The sequence below is a fragment of the Protopterus annectens genome, chromosome 11.part0, assembly GCF_019279795.1.
Source record: "Protopterus annectens isolate FY-2018-M chromosome 11.part0, PAN1.0, whole genome shotgun sequence".
Lineage (NCBI taxonomy): Eukaryota > Metazoa > Chordata > Ceratodontiformes > Protopteridae > Protopterus > Protopterus annectens.
In genome coordinates this window covers 130600590-130626505 of record NC_056745.1, presented here as the reverse complement: position 1 = coordinate 130626505, position 25916 = coordinate 130600590, and the positions used below count along the sequence as shown (strand labels likewise).

Here is a 25916-nt window from a genome sequence, read left to right as displayed (position 1 = left end):
ATCTCCTCAAGCAGTCTTATAGTGTCAGTCTGCTACCCAAATCCTCATGCCCTCAGGCATAGTGTTAAAGACTTTTTCCTGACCAAAAGATCTGCATCCATGTTAGATGTGTTGAACTTACATTCATTTACCCATCTGTGAAAATAATTCCCGATTTCAATAATATTCCCAGTCATGTTTTCATTTGCCTTTCTCCTGTATTCTCTAAACTTCTTTCTGTACACTTCTAGGGTTAGCTTACAACAAGCAAACAACAAACCAAACATTTGTTAAGTCTATCATAATTTATCTCACCAACTTCACTGAGTTTAGAAACTGCATGCATTGGTTTACCCATGGAGCAATGGAGTTAAAAACCTCACCCACTGCCCTTAAATGCTTAATGCAGAATACATAGCCACTCAAATGCCTTCATAAACAATCCTAATTATACCCCTTTTTATACTGAGGAAGATGTTTTGTGCTGACCTGGGCTTTTTGGGTGTCATTTCCCCCGCTCCACATGACTCACATGCTTGTAGTGTAGGAATATCATCTCCTTTTCATTCTAGTATTGCTTTTCTCTCCTCTCTGCTTCCAGTTGTTGCATTTGTTCAGCTGCACCAAGTTTCACGTGCTTCATTTCCATTTCCATTTCCAACTGTATAAAGTTGGTGTGCGATGGAACTGACTGGCCTTGTTTGGTGTCTTGCATAATCTCCATGTTGCATTGTGAACAAGGGTAGCTCCATTTCGTCTCTGGACATATTAGCATGCTGTACTCCTCTGACTTTATACTCCTTTGCCAGCTGAGATGCTGAAATTTTAGCATCCTTTGCCAGCAGAGCTTATTCTTTTTCTGCACCTAAACTAACCTGACTAAAAAACAAAATAACTGCTTTGCACATCCAGATTACTGTATATTTTACCTTGTGGTCACAAGGGTTAACACATGCATACACAGACACACACCTTTGTAAACAAAATTGCTTTAGGCTGAATAACTTTAGTTCTAGTATCCTCACCACGGGACATCAAATTTGAGGGAGCAAAATGTGGAGAGAGACTTGCACCACTACCACCAAATGTGAAAGTGAGCTGTAACCACCACCACCAAATGTGATGCCAGACTGGCAGTGATGGGGTTTGAATATCACTGCTGCCAAGTAATTGCAAATTAATGTCAAGAAGGTGCACACAGGTCTGTTTCAATAACTACTCATTGAAGGCCTGATGCCGAAGCGCTAAGTTCGTATTAAATCTTGGTGAAACTGCTTTGTGGTCCGTGACTTTATACATTGTGGTATTTTTTTGCTATTTTACTGCTTTTCTGCTGTGTATTTTCCTGTTTCAATAACTAGTTTACAAAGTACAACCTGACTCCCAAGAGCATAAAGGGAATATGCACTACTGTCCTGGGTATGGGCTTCCGAATTCGACACCCAGAATGTGGTGTGATAGTTATGCCACCTCTGTGTAGAAAGTCAGAAACGTACAGTCATTGCTTGCTGTAAAATCAAGCCAGGTGTGAAATATATCAATTCGTGTCTCTTTCATCGGTAGCAGGCCTAAGCAGTCTCATAGAACATATGTTCATACAGCAACAAAGGGAATAATGATTACCTTCTTTTCAGATAAATAACATTGCATAAATATTCTTATAAATTAATACTAGCCACAATAACTTAACCGTAAATGATTTTTTAAAATTTAAATAATAAAGAAAATAGTGTGAATACAGAGTAAAACATGGGTAGGTCGCTATACACAATGATTTCTTTAAACAAGGCAATAAAATAGGATATATGCAGAAAAATCTAAGTTCAAGATATCTTAATTCCCTGGTTAACTTACTATGGAAATACTGACCCTACATACATAGTACTAACAGACAAGGGACCATCAACTTCTCCCTCTGTCTTTTTCTTCATAGCATAACATTACATAGCATGTTTTCTCCTAACCCTCATTGTCCATGATATCATCATAATGTTGCTGGGAAAACATGCTGTAAAGTTGTTTTATTTGTCATAGCAACCAACAAGGTTTGTGAAAATAATTGCACTAGAGTATATGTGTGCGCGTTAGGGGGGACAGTAAGCAGGTGGGGGTGGGTGTGCCATGGAGCCCTTTGCCTGGAGTGTCATTTCACCTAAGGCTGACCCTGAATGAGGTGTTTAGAGATTGCTGGAATAAGTCATTCATGTTGTGACTATCCTGAATTTAAAAAGGTCATCCTGTAAAAAGGAAGGTAGCAAAAGGGAAACCAGTGACTCCTAGGAGCTGTCCACCCCATGGACAGAACCCATGATGATGCATTTAAGGCTTTCATCAGTCCACTGCATGGACAGAACCCATGATGATGCATGTAAGGCTTTCATCAATCCACTCCATGGACAGAACCCATGATGATGCATGTAAGGCTTTCATGCCCAATCAATGACTCCTAGGAGCCGTCCACCCCATGGACAGAACCCATGATGATGCATTTAAGGCTTTCATCAGTCCACCCCATGGACAGAACCCATGATGATGCATGTAAGGCTTTCATCAGTCCACCCCATGGACAGAACCCATGATGATGCATTTAAGGCTTTCATCAGTCCACCCCATGGACAGAACCCATGATGATGCATGTAAGGTTTTCATCAGTCCACCCCATGGACAGAACCCATGATGATGCATTTAAGGCTTTCATCAGTCCACTGCATGGACAGAACCCATGATGATGCATGTAAGGCTTTCATCAGTCCACTCCATGGACAGAACCCATGATGATGCATGTAAGGCTTTCATGCCCAATCAATGACTCCTAGGAGCCGTCCACCCTATGGACAGAACCCATGATGATGCATGTAAGGCTTTCATCAGTCCACTCCATGGACAGAACCCATGATGATGCATTTAAGGCTTTCATCAGTCCACCCCATGGACAGAACCCATGATGATGCATTTAAGGCTTTCATCAGTCCACTGCATGGACAGAACCCATGATGATGCATGTAAGGCTTTCATCAGTCCACTCCATGGACAGAACCCATGATGATGCATGTAAGGCTTTCATGCCCAAATAAAATGGAAATGACAGTTTATAAAGTGAACAAGTTACTAATCTGTAAATCTGACTGTAACAGTTGTGACACAAAACAGTGTTTATCTCATCTGATCTCCTTAAGGCACATACAGTAAATATTGCTATACTAAAAGCTGCTTTCAGCCATTACACCATTCATGTCACCTGAATATGTTTTCAACTGTGATAGCCTCTTCATGTGTAAAACTACAAAAAAAAAACTTTTCCAGGGTGACTGGAGCTCACTTAACAATGTTGCTAGATGGCTTGCTCCAGGACCTTGAATTCTTATGTCACATGGCGTGCTCCTGGAACTAGAGGTCTCATGTCACATGGTGTGTTCTTGAAACCAGATGTTTTATGTTACATAACATGCTTCAGGAACCAGAAGTCTTATATCATATGGTATGCTTTTGGAATCATATGTCTTATTTCATATGGTATGCTCCATTTACCCGAAATCTTATGTCGCATGATGTGGGTGCTTCTGGATCCAGAAGTCTTATGTTACATAATGTGCTCCTGGAACTAGAAGTTTTACATCACATGGTATGCTCAGGAAACCATAATTCTTATGTCAAATGGTGTGCTTCTAGAACCAGAACTCTTACATCACGTTGTATGCATTCTACAGCCAGATATCTTAAGTTACATGGTGTGCTTCTAGGAACAAATGGCTTATGTCTGAGTTTCAGTGGGTTTGTTGAAGAAGTGGGGCTTGAAACAGTTGAGAACTGCTCCTTACCATCCATAATGTAATCCATCCACCCATCCATCCATAATGTAATCCATCCATCCATGCATCCATCCACAACACCCTTTTCCCATTTTTACTCATGGGGTCAGGGTGTCAATTCAACAGTGACAATCATCTAGAGCCAAATTTTACACCGCCGAATGGCTAGCCCTGTAATGTTTAGGCATAATAATTTAGTCTGACCCTTAAATTTGTTATAAGAGCATTTACAAACCAACTCAGGAGGCAGTGAGTGAGACATATTCACCACATATTTTGTTTGTATGTAGGGAAGAATTCCAAGGCTCCATTTGATTACTACCTCTTGGAGTATTTTATGACAAATGGGTGAGACAGCTTTTGGATTTAATTTATGATTAATAAAAGTAAAGCTTTTGGAAAAATATAGTATGACAAGCTGTATTAAAAAGCTTCAACAGCTCACTGAACTAACACAACAGCACCTAACAGCGGATCAGCAGCAACAGTCCATTATGTTTTGTTTAATCGTTTTTAAATTCATATTTTCTAGTACCTTCCTTTTTATGCATTGAAAGTACTCTGTTTATTATTTCATTTAAATTAAGTACACTTTGACTACTGACATATGTAGTACTGAGAATATTATTATATGGATATTGTGTATTAAATATGAGTCAGAATATTGCTACCTATTAGAGCCTGGCTATATTATTCAGTAAAGCATCAGACGTTTAGCATCAGAGTCTTGGGTTCGAGACCCATGTTGGATAAGTCCCTTTTATGGGGAAAACAGCCATGTTCTGTGAAGCTTGGAAAGAACTCTTTGGAGATTAAGAACCAAAAAAATCAGGACATTTAACTTCTACGTGTCATTAACAATAAACTTCTCTGTTCGTGTAGATGGTTAGTTGTGTGGTATATTGTGTCAAGCATGCAAGATTTGACTCTCTCAAGCATGCTACATACCAATATCTGTTGACAAATAGATTTAATCATTGTATCTGATGACTACTAGGGATGTCACCTTTGATATAGTTATAATAAATGTCTTATTGAAATATGCAAATGGCTTGGAAAAGTGCTGTGTGTGTTCAGTAAAAATTACACAGCATTTTATCAGATTGCTTGTACTATGACAGCAATTCATTCATTCATTCATCTACTACTCTGTTATTTGGGTCTCAGTCATTACAAACTGTAAGAAATGAGTGATTAATTAAGTTAATGAGACCATGATATTTTAGTTATAAGCCACAACAGTGCTGATCTGCTGCTATTGATCTTTGAACTCCTACAGAAACCAGCTCTTAGAAACTTAACAAAAGTTTATAATAAATGAGCTTTCAAACATAACACATAAACTGCATTACTTTTGCATGGTGTAAGTCACTGCTGCACTGTGTGTGTGTGTGTGTGTGTGTGTGTGTGTGTGTGTGTGTGTGTGTGTGTGTGTGTGTGTGTGTGTGTGTGTGTGTGTGGATGCGTGTGTGTGTGTGTGTGTGTGTGTGTGTAAGGATCATGTTATTAGTGTTATCTCCTTGTCAAGATCCCTCAAATAAATACCTTTTGTCAGTTAATTTATAGATATATTCTTATATGTATATACACACACATAGACACACACACACACACACACACACACATATATATATATATATATATATATATATATATATATATATATATATATATATATATGGTTCTACTTCATTATGACAATGTACCATATTATCTAAACTCATTTTGACGACACCATAACATCGAAAGCTGACATAGTCGAACTCCTGGAACAGCGAAAATGGCTTCCAGGAATGTATCCACTTGGCCACCATGAAGAACTTTGCTCTTTTTTTTTTTTCAAAACAGGTTTATTGTTTTAACATATAAGAGAAATATCATAACAATTTTATACAAGTAATTAAAAATAGGTATTATTATAATATTCAACAAAACAACTAAAGTATTTACAAAGACATCCACTACAATCAGATCAATTAATTAAACTAAAATACCATGCTATTGAAATTAAAATTTTTTTAACAAATTTTGTAAATTATCCCATACAATAAAATAAGATGTTTTTCTATTTGTTCTAGTCCTAATTGTGTTTATTTCCATATGGCACACTATATTCATAACATTTTAAATTCATTGAACGAAGGAGGTGTATCTGAAATCCAATTTCTAGTTATTATTTTCCTAGCCACTGCTAGAATAGACCATAACAAGGGAAGCTTAACCTTTTAACACTTTGAGGTACAGGTGTGTTGAATAATATAAGAGATTTAGAAATAATGAAATTATCTGTAAAAAGAGCCTGCAAAAATTCATTAATTGACTTCCAGTATTCTTTCAATTTTATACAGTCATAAAACATATGAGCCCAGTCAGCATTAATTTCTACATTACATCTCTTACATAGATTATCTTTATTATTTATTTTATTCATCATCAAAGGTGTATAAAAGATCTATGTAAAAATTTCCATGTATAAAGTCTCCAGACAATGGAAGACATAGTTCTATAAGCAGATTCCAATATATATTGTTTATCTTGTTGATTTGGTGGGTCCCCATTAATAGAAGTGAAATAATTCCAGTATGAATCTACACTGTAAAAAGTTTCTTGTCTGATAACTTTATGTATGTATGAAAGTTTACCTTTATCAGAAACTTTATGTTGTAAATTTAATATCAAGTAATCAATCAGTGTTGGAATAGATTCTTTAACAGTTATAGACATTAAATCTATTTTATTAATGAGATGTTGTCTAAAGGTCTGAACCTCTAACCAGCAAGTTTCTCTTAGATCAAATTCTTGTTTTAAGAAATCTAGATTTTTAACTTTATTATCAGATATCAACTGATACCAGTACTTTAGATCATTATCTATAGCTAAATGAGTTCCTTCAGAAGTAGATGACAAAAGCATACCCTGAGTATACATTATAGGAAATACAATAAAATTCCATTCCCTATACTTAGGGTGCATGAATATAAAGTTACGATAACTAATAATAATATTTAATGGGTAACAAACCATATGTTTAGGTGTAATAGGTGAAGTACAAAATTCCTTTAGTAACCATAACATGGAGTTATTTACAATCATATTTTTATGTGTTAAGGAGATTTTCATGGAGTGTATACTAATTAGCTCCCAATAATCATTCCATTTTGTGACTTATGACTGATCTATTAATAAAGTAATAACTTTTACAATAGAAGAGATAGTATATAAATTAAAGTCTGGAAAAGAAATACCCCCTTGAGACCAGCTATTAGTATGTTTCTTTAATGCAATCCTAGGTCTATTAGGTGCCCATAAGAAATTTAACATTAGTGTGTTCAGTTTCTTGATAATTATTTTTGTAGGTGGAAGTATTATTGATTGTATTAAGTATAAAATCTTGGGGAATATTATCATTTTAATAATTGTAAGTCTCTCCTCCATAGAAAAAACATATTATTCCAGGTATTAAAAAGATTTTGTATATTAAGAAAACAGGTATTATAATTATTATATATAATAGATTTAATATCTTTAGATAGTATTATACCTAAATAAGTTATCTGACCTGAATTGGGTACATATTTAGTAAAATCACTAATGAGAATATTTTTTCGTATATATAGGTAGTATTTTAGTTTTTCTTCATTGAATATTAAACCAGAAATACTTTTAAAATTCATCATGTTATCAAATAGAGACTGTATAGAAGAATTAGATCCTGCTGATGTAATTAGAACATCATCTGCAAAAGTTGAATTTTGGATGTTGTATTTTCATCTATTTCAAAACCCTCTATGTCAGTACTGTTTCTGATCAAATTAGCCCAAGGCTCCATTGCTAAAGTGAATAATAGTGGAGAAAGTGGACATCCTTGTTTTGTACCTTTAAGAATGGGTATTTTTTGTGAAACATATGTTCCTACCTTAATATAAGCCAACGTTCCTTTGTATAAATGTTCAATTAGATTTACAAATGCATCCGAGAAGTTTGTGCACTTCATTAAGGTAAACAGATAGTCCCAACTTACTGAATCAAACGCTGAACTTATATCAAGACTAATAAGTGTTAAATCTTTCTTTTTCCTATTTGCAAAATCTATTAATGTTAAAGTTCTTCTTATATTATCAAAAGTATTTCTATTTACAATGAAGCCTGTCTGATCTATATCTATAATGCCGGAATGATTGTCTTCAATCTATCAGCAAAGATATTCATAAACATTTTATAATCAACATTAAGTAATGAGATGGGCGATATGAAGAACATCTAGTTGGATCTTTATTAGGTTTTAAAATTGGCGAAATAAATGTATATTGCCAAGATGGGGGGGGGGGTTATTAACTCAGTTTGGGCCAAAATAAAAACCTTATATATTAATGAATATGTATTTTTAGAAAGGATTTTATATATCTCCGGTATAATACCATCATTACCCGGTGCTTTGTTTGATTTAAGCTTATTTATTTGTGTAATAACTTCTGTATATGAAATACTCTTGTCCAATAGTTTAATCTGTTGTTTATTAAGCTTTTTATTCATATTTGTGGTTATAAACTCCTTTATTTTATCTTTAGGTTCCATGTTAATATTATTATGGTTAATTTTGTGAAAGTGATTTCTAAATTCATCTAGTATTTCTGGTATACTAGAAACATTCTTCTTTTCCTTAGAGAAAAGATTTCTTTGATATGGTTTTGTTTATTCAACCTTTTTGTTTTATTTTTAAGTCTATGTAAGTATTTGGGGCTTATTGAATAAGACAAAAACTTGTATTTCTCTAAAGTTATTTTAACTTTATGAGTTAAAATTTCTTTGTATTTCTCATTTAGTTTGTTTATTTCTTCAATAACTTTCTTGTCCATAATATTTTCTTTATTATTATGTTTATAAGAGTCTAATTTACTTTGAATATCTAACAATTCCTTATCCCAAGATTTCCTTTTATTATTATACCATCTGATACTTTGTCCATATATATATGATTTTAAGGCATCCCAAACATAAACAATGGAGACTTCAGGAGTGTTATTTATGTCTAAAAATGTTTTACTTCTGAAAGTATATATTCTTTATAGTCTTTTAGTTGAGTTAAGTATGCTGGTATCCTTTTGATCTGAACATTATGAGTATTTTTTATCAAGAATTCAAAAACAATTGAATTATGATCAGATATAGGACATGAAATGATTTTGGAATTAATTAAATCTGTTACCATCTGGTTAGAAATAAAGACCCTATCTATTTTTGAATAAGTTTTGTATCTGTTAGAAAAAAGGTGTATGGTAATGATTTTGAATCTATCTGATTATTAATATCATTCAAATGATAAGAATTAGCAAAATCCTTTAAATGTTTTGCATTAGATGTAATTCTTCTCTTTCCTATAGTGGTAGTATCACTTTCATGTAGTATACAATTAAAGTCACCAGCTAAAATAATATCTCCTATAGAGAATGATATGATCTTATCAAGATGATGTTTCACTGTATTAATACCAATTCCAGGTATCCAATATACATTAATTAAAGTGTAAGTCTTCCCATTAATTTGTATTGTAACCATACAAAACATTCCTTTGTCATCCTGATAAGACTTAATGGTTTTAGGAATGGGCATACTTTTATTCCATAAAATAGCCACTCCTCTTTTTCTGAGTGTGCTCTGAACTAACCAATACTGTATATTTGTTTGTGGCTAGTTGATCAATATCTTTTTCAAGAGATGGGTTTCTTGTAGGAAGACTAAGTTGGCCTTATGTAAATGAATGTATCTTATTAGGCTTGCCCTTTTACATGGATTATTCAATCCATTAATGTTTAAAGAAATTCCTTTTAAAGATGTCATTTGGCATTTTTAAAACTTAAGAATCTTATGATCAAAATAACAAATAACAAGATAAGTAATGTTACATCTCCTCCTTTAGGTGTACCTTTAAATATAGCTGTATTTATTGAATCTCTTATGGGATTTCATAGGATTCAATTTTGTTTGTAGTGACAATGAATGTACAAAATATATTGTGGATGTCAAAACTATATACAAATAACAATGAACAAGTGAAAATAATGTAAGGATTAAACCTTGCATCCAGCCTGGAGTTGTAAACTCCAACTTAGAGTAGTATTTACCACTCAAGTTAACCCCCTACCCTAAGCAGCAGTACGTCAGCTACCACCTTATCAATTTAATACTAGTTATATTTAACTGAAGTTAACAGTTTTCAATTCAATTATCTAGCAAGACAAGACTACACATTTGGTAAAACAACATCATATAAACTAAAATAAACCTTTTTTTTTTTTTTTTTTTTTTTAAACTGTTCATACTACTATATACATCCATGTAATATAAAACACTTGTATTCAAATAGCATTAAAATAATCTTGATGTTAGAAATCAAGAGGAGAGAAAAATAAGTTCTAACATTCATTTAAATCAAAAACTTTGGCTAATATGATTCGGACATTACATATATTAGGATGCATCTATTTTCTGTCATGTAAATACAGTTAACAGCTTCCAAAAAAAACCTTGAATTGCTTGTATATGAGCATTTACTCAAACTCATTATTGCCAATAGAATAAAATATTGTATTCATAGAAATTGTTATAAATCATACTTCATAGTTAAGCAGATTCTCAGAAACATTTATATACATATCTACATACACACACATACACACACACACACATATATATATATATATATATATATACATACATACACACATACACACACATATACATATATAGATATACATACATACACATGCATACACACACACACATACACACACACACACACACACACACACACACACACACACACAGACACGCACACAGACACACACACACACACACACACACACACACACACATACACACAAACACACACACACACATACACACAAACACACACATACACACACACACACACACATACATATATATATATATATATATATATATATGATCTCACTGAGTTGTATCTTTACTGAGCACCATCTTACATTGCTGTCCCTTCAATAAATCTGTCTGCTTTATACAAAATAATGCACAGCAAACACATTTTAGTAACCAGATTTTACAAACATGCTATACTACTGCTTTAAAATATATCACATGACAATTTCTTCCAGTATAGAGTTATAAAATTATTTATGCTTGTCAATCAGATGAATTAAATGAGTTATAGTAATGTATATGTTTGGGACATAGGTTTTTAACACATATTATTAATCTGCTATTCCTGTATCTGTGATGTGTCAGTGTGATATTTAGGTCAAAGGTGAGACCAGCTGCTTTCAGCTTCTCTGTGAGAATTGTGAGAGTTGAAGCTTTTGAAGTAGCTCATGGACACTGTGCATGAGACAGCCCACATCCCAGATTGTCTCTCTTAACATTTTGGCGGGAAACTTATTAAAAACTAGTGACAAACATTCATTTAGCAGTGTAAATGTATCTAAACATGACAAAACCTTCACAATGCATTCTACAGGTTATTACAGACTCTATGTAAGTGAAATCAAGCCCAAAATTATTAATAAGTAACAAAACTCAACATTTTGTCCCAAGTCAACTCCTATGCAAATCTTATTATTTACTGTGTCTATATGATCAAAAGCATTTCTATATATTAATAAAGAAAAGAAAAGAGAGTAGAAAGTAAAAGGGTGTAAGGCAGAAATAAAAAAAAAAATGTAAGAGAAAGCTATAAGAAGTATATACAATAGAATATTACTTACTGTTTATATTAATAGAGTTAAAAATAAACCATATTATTTACTATTATTTAGTTCTAATTATTATTAGTTAAAGCATGACAGATTATTTACAAACAAGCATAAGCAGTGTAATCAAGAAAGTATAATTAGGAATAGCATTTGAAGAACATATAAACTTTTAAAGGAAAAAAAATGTATCAAATTACTGACCTTATTTTTCCTCTTCAGAAAGAGAAACAAGTTAAATCACAGCTTGCCATTAAATCTCCAGATATTTTGACTAGTTATGAAACAAAACATTTCTTTGCACACAGAGAATAACTTTGATTAAATCTTTTTCAAAATATTTGTTGCTTCTTGGAAATGCAGGAACTATATTTAAAAGGATTAATAATAAAATAAAATGATGAGAGAGAAAAAAACATAGTACAAATCATTTGTTTTAAGTCTCTTCTTCTTCTCTGAAGTCTTCCACGAAGTTTCAGTTGCCAGTCTCTTTAACGAAGGACTAGCCCATTCCATTTCTTCCAAAATCTTATTTTTTTTGATAAACAGTAAAGCAGAGTCTAAGTCATCGAAAATTTTAGGACCATCAGGAAGGAAGATTTTAAGCTTGGCAGGAAACAGAAGGTATGTTTTAAACTGTGCTTTTTTAAGCTCCCTTATTAGTGGCAGAAAAACTTTTCTTTTAGCTAATACCATGGAAGAATAGTCATTGTCAAAAGCACAGTTGTTTCATTAATCTTAACAGGAGCTTTAGCCCAAGCAGATTTAAGAACCATCTCTTTATCAAAAGATGATAGAAATCTAACTATAACTGATCTAGGATAGTTTTTGTTAGAGTTAGTATTAGCTATAGATCTATGTGCTCTTCGATACCAAAAGAGAATGCTTCTGGTAAATCTAAAGTTTTAGGGAGCCATGTTGTTAAAAAGAAGTAATATTGTTACCTTCAATATTTTCTGGCAGTCCAAAAATCCTAATGTTATTGCGCCTAGATCTATTTTCCAGGTCATCCAGCTTTGTTTGTAAATGTGTATTTTGTTTCAGCAGAAACTCAATGTTGATTTCCTCTTCTTGTATTCTATTTTCCATGTCATTCACAGCTTCTTCTATGCCTGTCATCTGGATCTTCTGTTGTTGCAGGTCCATATGTAACAAGTCTATTTGTTTTGTAGTTTTTTCTATGAAAGTGTCTATTTTAGTATCCATTTTATCCATCTTAGCAGTAAGTTGCTGGACTATAATTATCAGAGACTGAAGTTCTTTCTTGATGCTGGAGTCTTGAGAATTTGTCTTACTGGAACTCATTTCAGACTGATAAACTGACAGGAAAATTTCCAAAGTAATTTCTGACAGGAATATTATTAAGATTTCCTTTCTTTTTTAGATATAGTTCAAGAACTATATAAAACAAACATATTTAGAAAGAAAATTACTTCAAAATTAATTTTTTAAGTAATTAATTCCTGTCAATGTAATGAAATTGGTGGAGCTGAAGAAAAAAAACAAGAACTTTGCTCTTTTCACCACATTAGTATGATCTTGGAGTTGGTATATTTAGTTAGGGGGGTATGAAGGGCAAAGACCCCCACTTTGGTCAGTTTTGTGTGCTTCATTTTGCTGGTTTACAATGGTGGCCAAGTGGTAATATTCCTGGAAGCTGTTTTCACTGTTCCAGGAGTTTGACTAAGCGAGCTTTCAATGTTATGGTGTCAGCAAAATGAGTTTAAATTATATGGTATGTCGACATAATGAAGTAAATCCATATGTGTGTGTGCGTGTGTGTGTGTGTGTGTATATATATATATATATATATATATATATATATATATATATATATATATATATAAAGATATTTATAATGATAGATATAAGTACACATGAATTAATCTGGGCTAACAGTCACAACTTATGTTGTTATATAATGGTTAATGTAGCATGTTTACCAATTATTAAATAAAACAAAGGTGATAACAAACAAGTTTTAGCTGGTGTTAACAAACAATTTAAGAGACAGAAGTCAAGGATCACAAAAGAAGATGATTGCCTTTCTTTATTCCAGAATATGAGCACTTTTGTCTTTATTACAAGACTTTCTCATACATATTAGTTACATTACTTAGGGCCCTTAATTCATGGCATGACTGGTGTTTGTAGTTTTTTTTCAGCTTGTGTGCTATGCTTGTGTTCACACTGTGCAGCAGAGAAGGATCACACTATACTCGCATGCTCAGGTGCTGTTTTCTAATTAGTTTGTATCCTGCTTGCTCTGTCTCCCTCTCAAGGTGAAAGTTCTGGTGAATCACTCATGACTAAGCAGCACTGCCCCAAACTTATAACATTTCATCAATAGAAGAGTCTCTCACACACACTCACACACACACACACACACACACACACACACACACACACACACACGAATGTTAAGGCACCTGTTGAAATCTCTGGGATAATAATAGCATTCCTCAGAATAGAGGGGTTATAAATGTAAGACTGGCGAATATATACTAATTCTGAGATTGCTTTGTCTCCTGTTATTCTGCCTACTCAAGAGGTTCAGCGACTTCAGAGTTAGTGGTAGGGGTGGGGGGGTGCAGTGGTGTTACAAGGATTTTTGAAAGTCTCTGTACTTCTTTTTAAATCAGAGTTTATTTATTTATTTTTTTTGTAGTTGTAGGAATTGCAATTATGGGTTTCACATTTATGACAGGAAAAAATTTTTATAGGTTCATAGGTGTGTACTAGGCTAATGGCCCTGGAGCCTTTACAAGCCTAGCCCATATGATTACCCTGGAATCGTGCCACCTAACCTTAGTTCCCAATGCCTCTGTCGAGCACAGCCACTGGAGTGATCCCCGGAGTGGATTTAATATTTCCCATCCACTCATCAAGATTTCTCTTGAAGAGGGCCAGTGAGGTGCTCTGCTTGACATGTATGGGAAGTCTATTCCATAGCATGGGCAGTCTCTGTGTTATGAACCTGTCCCACCAACATGTTCTGTTGATTCTGGTAATGAAGTTGAGGTCTCTGAAGTGTGTGGTATTGAGGGATTGGGATTTCTTTAGATGTAGCATTTCTAACAGAGCTGGGTCAGACATGGCTTTGTAAGTCAAGCAGAGATCGCCTCTAAGTAGGCGATACGAGACAGACAATAGTTGGAGTTTTTTGAGTCTGTCCATATAGGACAAGTGCTTCAGGCCTACAATCCTCTTTGTGAGGTACTTTTGTGGCTTCTCCAGTTGTTGCAGGTGTCTAGTGAGGTGCATGCCAAATGGGTCATTGTACTCAATGATTGGCCTGAGGGAAGAGTAGAGGGAGACAATGACCTCTTTCTTCCTGGATGCAAAACCCTTAGTTATGAGATGTGTCACATAGAAGGACTTTCTGACCACAGTGGCAATGTAGTGATCAAAAGAGAGGTTGCTGTCAACTCTGTTCCCAGATTTCTTATAACTCCTTCTGTGTTCATTGGACTACCATCAATGTGGTAAGTCATGGGAACTGGATTTTTCCCAAATAGGATGATGACACATTTTTTGGCATTGAGTTTAAGGCCATGGTTCTGACACCAGTTGTTGGTCTCAGTGAGGCCTTTCTGTAGGATGCCAACATCGCTTGGAGAGTTAATAATAGCTCCCAACTTGAAATAATCTGTTGGCCTGGACTTCAGAGAAGTAGATACCAAACAGAAGAAGACCCAGGACCAAACCCTGTGGGATTTCACTCGTGACTGGTCGGCAGTCTGACTTGGAGTCAGCTACTTTTGCACTGTGGGTTCTATCTGTGAGCTAGTTTGCAACCCACCTAGTGATATAGGGGTTGATGCCTAGCTTAGTGAGTTTTTCTATGATTCCTGAGTGGGGAATGGTATCAAAGGCCTTGGCCAGATCAAGGTAGGCTGCATGAACCACTTTGCCTTCATTCACAGCTCTGGTTACTGACTCAAAAAGTTGACCAAGTTGAGCAGGCATGATCTACCCTTCACAAAACCAAACTGTGTGGGATCCAGAGTTTGGAGATTCCCTATATCCTTGTTTATTAGGTCCATGATGATGCATTCCATAGTTTTGCATATCAGACTCCTCAGGCTAATAGGGCGATAGTTCCCAGGGTCTGTAGTCACTCCTCCTTTGTGGAGAGGGATGACTGTAGCAGTGCACCATTCGGTAGGGAGAAAGCCTGTGGTAAGGCTGTGATTGAACAGGGCACACAGGTGAGGTGCCAGTTCACTCTGTAGTTCATGTAGAGCACAGCCAGGGATATTGTCAGATCCCATAGAAGCTATATCCTTGGCCTTGAACAGTGCTCTTTTAACCTGTGCAGCAGTAATACTAGGTGCCTAGCAATCTATTGGTATTGTGATTGGTCATCTGTGGGGGGTAAAGTTGGCAGTGAATCTGGAGGCCAGTATATTGGCAATATCTGTTGGCTCAGTATAGGAGGTACCATTGTGCAGTAGCTCAGAGCAAACCTGGGTATTACTGTGGAGATTCTTTACATAACTATAGAAGGCCTTGTGGTGGTCTTTGCTATTTGCTGCAATTCTGTTTTCATAGCTAGCTTTGTAAGATTTGATGAGGGATCTCAACTTTTTGTTAAGGGAGTTTTTCCAGTCTTGGGACTTCACCTTATTTTGCATCAGTTTCTTCCTTCTGTTGTAGAGTTTGTTTATGGCGGGCAGGGCCGGCCTTAGACGAAATGGCGCCCTAGGCAAAGTAGTGCTCTGGCGCCCCTTAAATGCCACCCACACCACAGTCATGAAACACCCCTATTTGAGCCACACCCACAGGGTCACTCCCCAAGAAAGCCACTCCAGTCATTTCCTTAAATTATTTAAATGCATAAGAATAACTACATTACAAGGTATCTTTACTACAATTACCTCTGCATAGTATTTTCTACTTTAAATACCAGAACCGGATCACGGTCAGATAGGGCCCCAGGCAGGGTAATAGGCTGCCCCCAGAGCAGCTGCTCCTGCAGCAACCCCCTCCCCCCAGCAGCAGCCCCCTCCTCAGCCATTCCATTGTTCCATTATTTGGTTATTTCTCACCAGTTACCATGCATACTATACTCTTATTTGCTTCTACAGTGATTACAGATATTAAAATAAAGTAGCACAAAAACAGGTAGCCATTTGCTAAACAATACAGTCTTGCAATGAAAACAGACTTAGCATAAGCAGTAAACTTCTCTGCCCTTGAAACTCACATTCATTGAAATGGAAAAACTCATTCATTGAAACAGCATGAAAACCCACATTCATAGAAAATGCATCTGGCCAGTGAAGAATTAAGTTTACCTTTGTGCTGTTTTCAAAACAGACTCCTTGCACACATTTTTTTAGGGCTATGCATACATGTATTTGTTCTTTGAGTCGCCTTCCTGATTGCACTGAATTATATTTCTTGTATAGTACAGCACTACTTAGTTTTAAATTTATAGTTTTAAACATTTTTTAATAAGCAATAAAACAAAATGTATGAACCAATACCTACCCTTTTCAGAAAATTTCAACCATAAAAGACTACTCAGTACTTCTGTCATTACAATCCACCAATATTACTCCATACAGACAATCTCTGCAGAAGTAAAATCATCTGAATTCCACATTAAAGAAATCTGTAACTAACGAAGAAGTTGCTACGGGCAAAACAACTTCACATATCAATGTTTCATCTACAAATTCAGTGCCTGCTGCCTTTGAAGAATTAGTTGCTTATATTACATTACAAAATTAGTAAGTTGCTAATATTGCAATAGGAAATGACTAACAAACCAGCAAGTTCATAGTCACTAGTTATCTCATACAAAGGACATACTCAGGAGTGTAGAATCCCTATCCCCCTTGTAATGCACCAATTAATCCACAATCATATGGGTAATGCAATACCAGCACTCCATCTACATGGTGTGGGAGAAGAATCCACAGCCTTCAGCACCAAAGGCAATTATTCTACTAACATGCTTTCAGATTTTACAACACAGTGTGCCATTTGATAAACAAAAGCTAGTTGCACATAGAAACATTTACACTTGGAGTATTTTAAATTTGTAGTTTTGAACATTTTCCAGTAAGCAGTGAAACAAAATGCATGAACCAATAATGAGAAAACTACCCATTTCAGAATATTTTAAACATAAAAGGCCTCTCAAACATCTGTCATTACAACCCACCACCGTCAGTCAATAAGGACAATATCTGCAGAAGTAAAATTCTTATGAATAATTCTACATTAAAGAGATGTGTAACTAATGAAGAGGCTGTTACTAGCAAAAAAATTTACATTTCAGTATTTCATCCACAAATTCAGTGCCTGCTGCCCTTGAATAATTAATTGCCTACATTAAAGAAAAAATTGGCAAGCTGGTAGTATTGCAATAGAGGATGACTGAGAAACCAACAAGTTCATAGTTACTAGGTATCCTAAACAAAGGAGGGCACACTTTGGAATGCAGAACCCCTATCCCCCCTTAAAATGCACCAGATAATCAGCAACTAGGGCACTACATACCATGCTTCCATACCTCTCAACCTCTTGGCACAAGAAATCTGAACAAAGGCTAAAATTATGGGGAAGACAAAGGGCCCCAAACAGGAGCAGATTATAAATATTGCTCTTATAGACCTAGAAATTTGCTACAATAGCAGCATTTGTCTTAGCATGTATTTTCTGAAGGAAATGAAGGGTGAAACTCAAATGTCTGACATTTAGTTATTTAAATCCTCAATGATTTTCCAGAAAACCACAACTTTTATGAGGAATGGGCCAAAATATGAAGCAAAAATCTGGACAGTTGAGAGGTATGTATAACTGTCAATCTCTTAGAGCAAACAATCTGGACAAAGCCTAACAATGTGGATACAATGGTTGAAAAAATAGGGATAGATTTTAAATATTGCACTTTTTAACTTTGAACATTGCTAGAACAAGATTTGTGTAAAAATTAACCAAGGTCTGCTGTGTATATCTAGTAGGGGTCAGATGGTTCCAACAATCCAGAAAAGCAGCAGCTGTGACAACCACAAAAGTGAAAGCCAAAGTATGAGAAAAGTTTTTCAAGACCATGGAGAATGACTCTGAATAGCATCACAGAATTTCTGGCAAACCATTAGGTGACTGATGGTGGACACTGTCTATACTGCTCCCAGCAAGGGTGCAAAACACTCAGACCATGACTGATGACACTGTTAGAAGGTTAAGGAAACAATTTAAGGAACTCCTGAACATGCTAGTCTTTCTTTGTGGATGCACAGTCAGAAGCAGCTCTTGGGATTGGATCCATTTTTGTAGAGGAGGACCTTGCAATAATTCAACTGTTGAGTTTACACAAATTAATAGAATCCATCTGAAAATGCTAAAAAAGCAGGGTAGTTTGGATGTCATTGTTTGTACACTTTTTTGCCTATGTTGTGTGAAAGGAATAGGAAACAGAACCCCTAGACTAACCATTAACAACTGTGATTCCTACCTTCAGAAAAAGGGACAGAAGGGTGTCCTAACTAGACAGAGTTACTGTTTCACAGCTGGGATAGCCAGAGAGAGTTCTTCTGATAGATGAATCTCAGTGAGAAGCATTGTTGAGTCCAGCACAGCAACATCTTCATCCTTGCACAAATAGGAATTCACCAGTATGCTCTGCATAGTGGATCTGGAGAAGCCATATAAATGTATACACTCTGAACACCTTCTGTAAGGTATGAGGTCTGGGGTCCTAGGAATGCAGTTACATACTGTTTGGTCCCTGTACTTAAGGAGGCGTAGTTGTGTACACACACAACATCAAGTCAAACATGTTCAGATCAGTAGATGATTCAACCATAGATATGGTCTCAATTCTCCCTCCTGTTCACTGTTTTCTAGGACAGGATTGCAAGATAGAGTTAAGATTTGAAGAATATCCAGTCTTGGGACATTAATTTTCCTGCTTGTAAATGATATTGTCTTCATGACCTCACATTAACAGGATTGCCAGCAAACACTAGAAAGTGTTCTACAGAGTATGAAGCAGTTAAAATGAAAATTAGCTCTTCCAAAGCAGATAATTATTTTCTGGAAGAAAAGGTGACTGTTCTTGGCAGATGAAAGGCAAACAGCTATGATAAGGAGGAGACATTTAAGTAACCTGGTGTTTTGTTCATAGGCAAGAGGGAAGGAAACAAACTGATGACTGCAGCTGTGACAGAGCTGAGGCCATTGTACCAGACTGTGCTAGAATGGTGAAGCAAGAGCCAAGTTCTGGACAAAACTAATAGTTCACCAAGCTATTTCCTAATCCACATCCTGGTGTAAAAGCCTCTCATGTAGCGATCAAACAAATGAGATTATTAAAGCAAATGGCAGAAATGAAGTTCTTTCACAAGGCGTTTGGGGTCAGTAACCATGACTGAGATCACTGAACTACTCATTCCAAGTACAGACAGTGTAAGATCCTACAGACACCTGTAGGAAATGTGACAACTGATGGGTTTGGGTGCCTAGTAAGGATGGCCCCCTAGGCACATCCATACAAGATGTATACCAAGCTGCCCCACTAGGAAGAGGCTGCAGGATTGCTTATAGCAGGGACTTAGACAAATAGTGCAATGCCAATTTGCATCCCTGCAAAAAAGTGTTGAAATTCAGAAATGATGCATAATGCATGTCTTTTTAGTTGTAAGCCACTGCATGCAGAGAATTTTTATTTATTTTTATTTATTTTTATTTTACATTTGTTGACTGGGCTAGTCTAACTGGATATATGTCCATTTTCAGTAGAGGCCCAGGGAGAAAAACTCCAAACATACATAGTGACAATGTTATACATATGTAAAAAAAAAGACATTTAAAATCACAAAAAGTGAAAACATTGGTAAAAAGAAATTATAACATGCAGGTTATAAACTCTGAAAATATTACCATAAAAATAAATTATACTAAAACGTTATTAGAGTAAAGAAAAACAATTATAATACATACAGTAGTGGGTATGAGAAAACCCAAATAAAGAGAGAGAAAGGGTTTTATGTTATAAAAAAAATACTGAGAAAAAAAAAAAAGAGTAGTACCTAGATTTGGTGGTAAAGGATAGAAAAGTTTGGAAGGTGTTAGAGAAGGATGGATATCACTCATCAGAACTTCTGAATATTAGCACTGTGCAAGTTCTCAGTGTCAGTCTATGAATTGCAGTCTAAATTTTTTACAATCCCAGATGACAGCTAGGAATTCCATAGGATGAACTAGGGAGTACTGACTGGAAAGGAACGCCTGGTCTGCTATGAATAGAGCACTACCACCATTACCTTTAGTAGGATGTGGTTTAAAAAATGGATGTAGGCTTATTTGAACTGTTTTTCTATTTTATAAATGGGTACTGGCTGAAAATGAGCCAATGTAGGTTCATAGGTAGGTACTAGGCTATTGGCCCTAGGGCCTATATAAGCCTAGCCAAACGGTACCCTGGCTTTTGTCACCCAAGACAATTATTTTCCTGTTCCCCTGTCAAGCAGAGCCACAGAAGTGATCCCAAGGGTGAATTTTCTATCTCCCATCCAGTCATCAAGATTTTTCTTTAGTGCTAATGAGGAGCTTTGTTTGATATAGATATGTAGTTTGTTCCAGAGTATGGAAATATGGGAGCAGAATGCTCGCCCAAGTTTGAATAAGCTTCCAAAACCTACTAGTTTGGTTTATTGATCAAGGATGACATCTACCTGGCAGGCAAGACTTTAGAGCTCTTCTCCTGTATCCTCATATGGAACAGGGCGGGAACTCTCTTGTAACAAAACCAAGCACACCCAGAAATACTCTCTGTTGCACAGATACGAGACCTACACCCCCTCCCCTGAGGAGCACATCCTCAGTGTGCACCTGCATGGCCTGCCCAGCACACAAACAATTAGTGCAGCAACATGGGAAAGTGGAGATTAGCCGAGCAAAATCTTTCATGAGATGCTGTATGATGGCACCTCACAAAACTTCAAGTCTGTAGTGCAGACATGTGCCAACTCTTGAAGCTGGCACAATGTAAGGAAGGAGCACACAACTGTTCTTGTTAGGAGACCCTCATAGTGTGGGTCACAGTGGAGATTGCCAAGGGAGGAACTGCAGAGTAGAATTGAGGGTGCTATGTTCTAGCATACCTAAATATAGCAGAAAAATTCCATTAAAAAGGCAAATTACTCAAGGCTAGCTGCTGTCTTGGACTTTAAGAACTGGCTCACTAGTACTATCACAAGGTGCTCTTCTTTCCCTGGTTCTATTAAGTCATTCTTCTAGCCTGTACAGCATTCATAATGGCACCCTTCTCATCATACTCTCTCTTTGTCCTTCATCTACATCAGAACAACCTTATCCCTTTTTGCCTAATGTATGCCAGAGTGAAGGATTAGAAATCAAATCTACAACCTGATAAAAATGGGACACCGTCCCCATGATAAACTATAATGCAAGCCCTCTAACTATACACACGCAGACCTCTTTTTAAAACCGCCACAGGAGAAAGTCTTTGCTAGACTAGGCCCAGCTCTTTGGTATCAGATACTCAAAGAAGCGAAGCAGAAAATGGCGCATTACTTAAACATTACTATATACTTACCTTAAACAAACAGATTAAATCTTCCCAACTAGGCAAGACATTATATTACAATGATTTGGGAGATTATCAATACTTACTACCCATTATACCTTTCAGTCAGCCCCATAGTACCCATTTCCGACTAATCTAAATTCCACACCATCTCATAAAACACACAGACACGCACCTTTTTTCTCTCTCAAACAGTAGCACATGCACTTTACCTCTCAAACAGAAACACTTAATTCAAATTCCATGCATACACATACGTACATACACATACAGTTTTCCTCACATACAGAAGCCCAGTTTAAATGACACACACACACACTTACCTTCTTTTTAAAATGAACGGCCACACACGCACATATCGACTTAACCCATCTTTTAACTTTACTACTAGTTTAACTTCTGTGCGATTGCAGAACGCCTTTACATCTACGTTGGCATGTGTGTATGAGACGCATGTTCTATCTTAAAGGAGAAGACTTGTCGTCATTTAATTGCCGAAGCCTCCTGGCCAACCTGCAGGCTGCAGCTACAAAAGTGGGAGTGTGCTCACCCCTCCCCTTCACCCTATGGTTCTGCTGCCAGCAAAATTGGAAAAATAAATACCTGCAAGTTCTGTATAGTTGCCTAGTTCGCCTATGCCTAAGGCCGGCCGTGATGGCAGGGGACCATCAGATTGGCTTCCTTTTTTTGGAGGAGAGCGTCTTGGTTCTATTGGGTTTGGTGAGATCCTATGCATTTGTGTACATGTTTGTACAGTGCATTAGTGTATGACTCGATGATCATGCAACTATTCTCCATTTGCATGGGTGCCGTGAAGTTAGTCACCTCTGTTTTTAGGAGCCCAAAGTTAGCTTTGGATAAGTTTTTCATGGCGGTTTCCTTTGCGGGCGGGGGGGGGGGAGAGGAATGTGGATATCCAAGGTTATTAGTTTGTTGTCGAATCTAACCAGGGAGGAGTTGACTATTGGTGTAGAGCAGTGGTCGCCCATGTTGGTAATGACCAGGTCAAGGATATTGCTACCTCTAGTGGCGGTAAGAACAAGCTGGTCCAGGGCATTGGGATTCATGAATTCCAGGAAATGGGCAAGTGTATTGGTGCATGAGTAGCTTTTCCAGTTAATGGAGGGGTAGTTGACTTCACCCAGTATGAGGGTGTTATGTTGGACCCTAATATTCTCCAGAATGCTTAGAAATGTGGAGTGTGAGTCTTGGGAAATGGTCAGGGACCTATAGCAGGCTTCGACCTGAATCTCTGTCTTACCCAATGTTAGCTGCACCTGAAGTATCTCAGATGCGTTATGTTGAGCTACCAGTCTCGAGGTGTGCACATCCTTTATGAATATGGAAACACCACCGCCTTTGGAGCTTCATTCCAAGTTGTGGGGCCAAAAGGTAAGTAAGTAAGTAAAATTTATTGTCATTCAGACTGTACAACCATAAAGTGCACAGCTGAATGAAATTACATTCCTTCAAGCTCATAATGCAACACAGACCATCACAACAATAAAACACAAGCAGTTACATCACATATACAGCAAACACAAACATGACACAAAGTCCCAACCAACCAAAGCTCCATCTCCGCACCGGCAAGTCCCAGTTCAGTTTCACCAATCCAACAAAAACAGATTTTCAAGAGTCTGGATCAGCACACATCCAAGCAGTCTGGTCTCTACCAACTGCGCTCGTCCAGGTCAGTGACCACAGTCTCCATGATCTGCCATCCACTCCAACACCAACCTCATGTCCACCAGCAACAGTCCAGTTCCACCTTCACAATAGGTTCATAGGTAAATACTAGGCTATCTGCCCTAGGGCATTTATAAGCCTAGCCCAGAGTTTTGTGGCTTTCGCCACCCCTTTAGTTTGAAGGATACTATGCCCATTATTTTGCTGTGCCTCTGTCAAGCAGTGACACTGAGGTTATCCCTGGGGTATACCTGCGATCTCCCATCCATTGGTCAAGATTTCTCTTGAACAAAGCCAGCGAGGTGCTCTGCCTCACATGTACCGGGATCCTGTTCCACAGCATAGGGGGTCTCTGGGTGATGAATCTGTCCCTCCAGCACGTCCTATTAATAGCTGTGTTAAGGTTTAAGTCTCTTGCCCTTGTAGTTCAGATGGATTTAGATTTTTTGAGGTGAAGCATGTTCATTAATTCCGGGTTGGACATGGCCTTGTATGTCAGGCACAGGTCACCTCTGAGCAGACGGTAAGTGACTGAATAGAGCTAGAGTTCCTTCAGTTGGGCAGCATAAGACATATTTTTGAGACCCTTTATCCTTTTGGTGAGGAACTTTTGGGGCCTTTCCAATTGCTGCAGGTGTCGGGTCAGATACATTCGAATGGGGCATTGTACTCAATCATTGGTCTGATGAGTGATGAGTACAGGGGAACGATGACCTCCCTTGATCTAGATGTGAATCCCTTCATGATCAGGTGGACAATGTAGAAGGTCTTCCTAACTACTTTGGCAACATGAGTGTCAAACGAAAGGTTACTGTCAACCTGGGTCCCCAGATCCCTGATAACCTCTTCTGTGCTTAGTGGATTGCCACCTATATGGTAACTAGGGGTAACCTTGTTTTTCCCGAAGGGTATGACTATGCATTTTTTGGCGTTTAACTTTAGGCCATAGCTCTGGCACCAGTTATCCGTCTCTATGAGACCCTTCTGAAGGATATCTGTGTCAGATGGATTTTCAACTATGGTGACAGGCTTGGAGTCTGACATGGCGCCAGAAACGCTGACCCTGTGGGTTCTGTCACTTAGCCAGTTTGCAACCCATCTTGTGACGTATGGGTTTACATTTAAGCTGGTGAGTTTTTCAATGATACCCGAGTGGGGTATTGTGTCGAAAGCCTTTGCCAGGTCAAGGTAGGCTGTGTGGACTGCCTTGCCCTCATCAATGGCCTTGGTGACTGGTGACTATCTGACTCTGTGGTCTATGTGTTGCGTGTGCTGTGCCCTGTGGTGGCAGTTGTTTGGGTGTCTGCTTTGGTGGCCTCTGCTGTTTTGGTAGATTTTTGATCAGAGCCTCCGAGTATGTCTTTGTGTGCTTATGTGTATGATTTGAAGTTGTGATAGTGCTATGTGAGACTGGGTTTGTGGTGTGTGTGGTTACCTTCTCCTCCTGTCTGGTCTTGTCAGTCCTATGTTGAGAGAGCTCAGCCTCCAGTTTGGCTATATAGTTGCATCTCTTGCATGTATTTGTGTTTTATGGGAGAAGGAGAGGGTTGTCTGTGTAAATGAGGCAATTGTAACATTGCCTCAATATTCCCAGATTCACCAGCTGAGCAGGAGAGGACACTAGCAACTGATCCCTCGACATGCTAGAAGGAATAGACAAAAACTTTATGTAGATGAGTTTGAAAAAGACTTCAGGGGATGTGGTGATCGAAAAAGGGTTTTTAGGTTGGTGGGGTACTATGTATAATAAAAAGTGCTATATCAGAGTGAAAAGTACTTTAGGAGCAAGTGCTAGGCTTTACAGATAGAGAATAGTCTACTTAGGAATCAAGTAGAGCTGGACTTTTTAGATAGAGTCCCAGTCCAGTTTCACCAATCCAACAAAAACAGATGGATGGTGTAAGAGGGTGCTCGGACTTGCTGGTGCGGAGATGGACTTGACGGAAACTTGGATGTGTGCTGATCCAGACTCTTGAAAGTCTGTTTTTGTTGGATTGGTGAAACTGGACTGGGACTTGCCGGTGCGGAGATGGACTTGACGGAAACTGGCACAGCACCCTCTTACACCATCCATCTGTTTTTGTTGGATTGGTGAAACTGGATTGGGACTTGCCGGTGCGGAGATGGACTTGACGGAAACTTGGATGT

At 37.2% G+C, this 25916-nt stretch overlaps 1 protein-coding gene across 4 annotated transcripts in view; it reads left to right on the top strand.

Annotated features, from left to right (window-relative positions):
* CACNA2D4 (calcium voltage-gated channel auxiliary subunit alpha2delta 4) overlaps positions 1–25916 on the top strand; it is a 2573275-nt gene that overhangs the window by 1671040 nt on the left and 876319 nt on the right. The window lies entirely within an intron of this gene.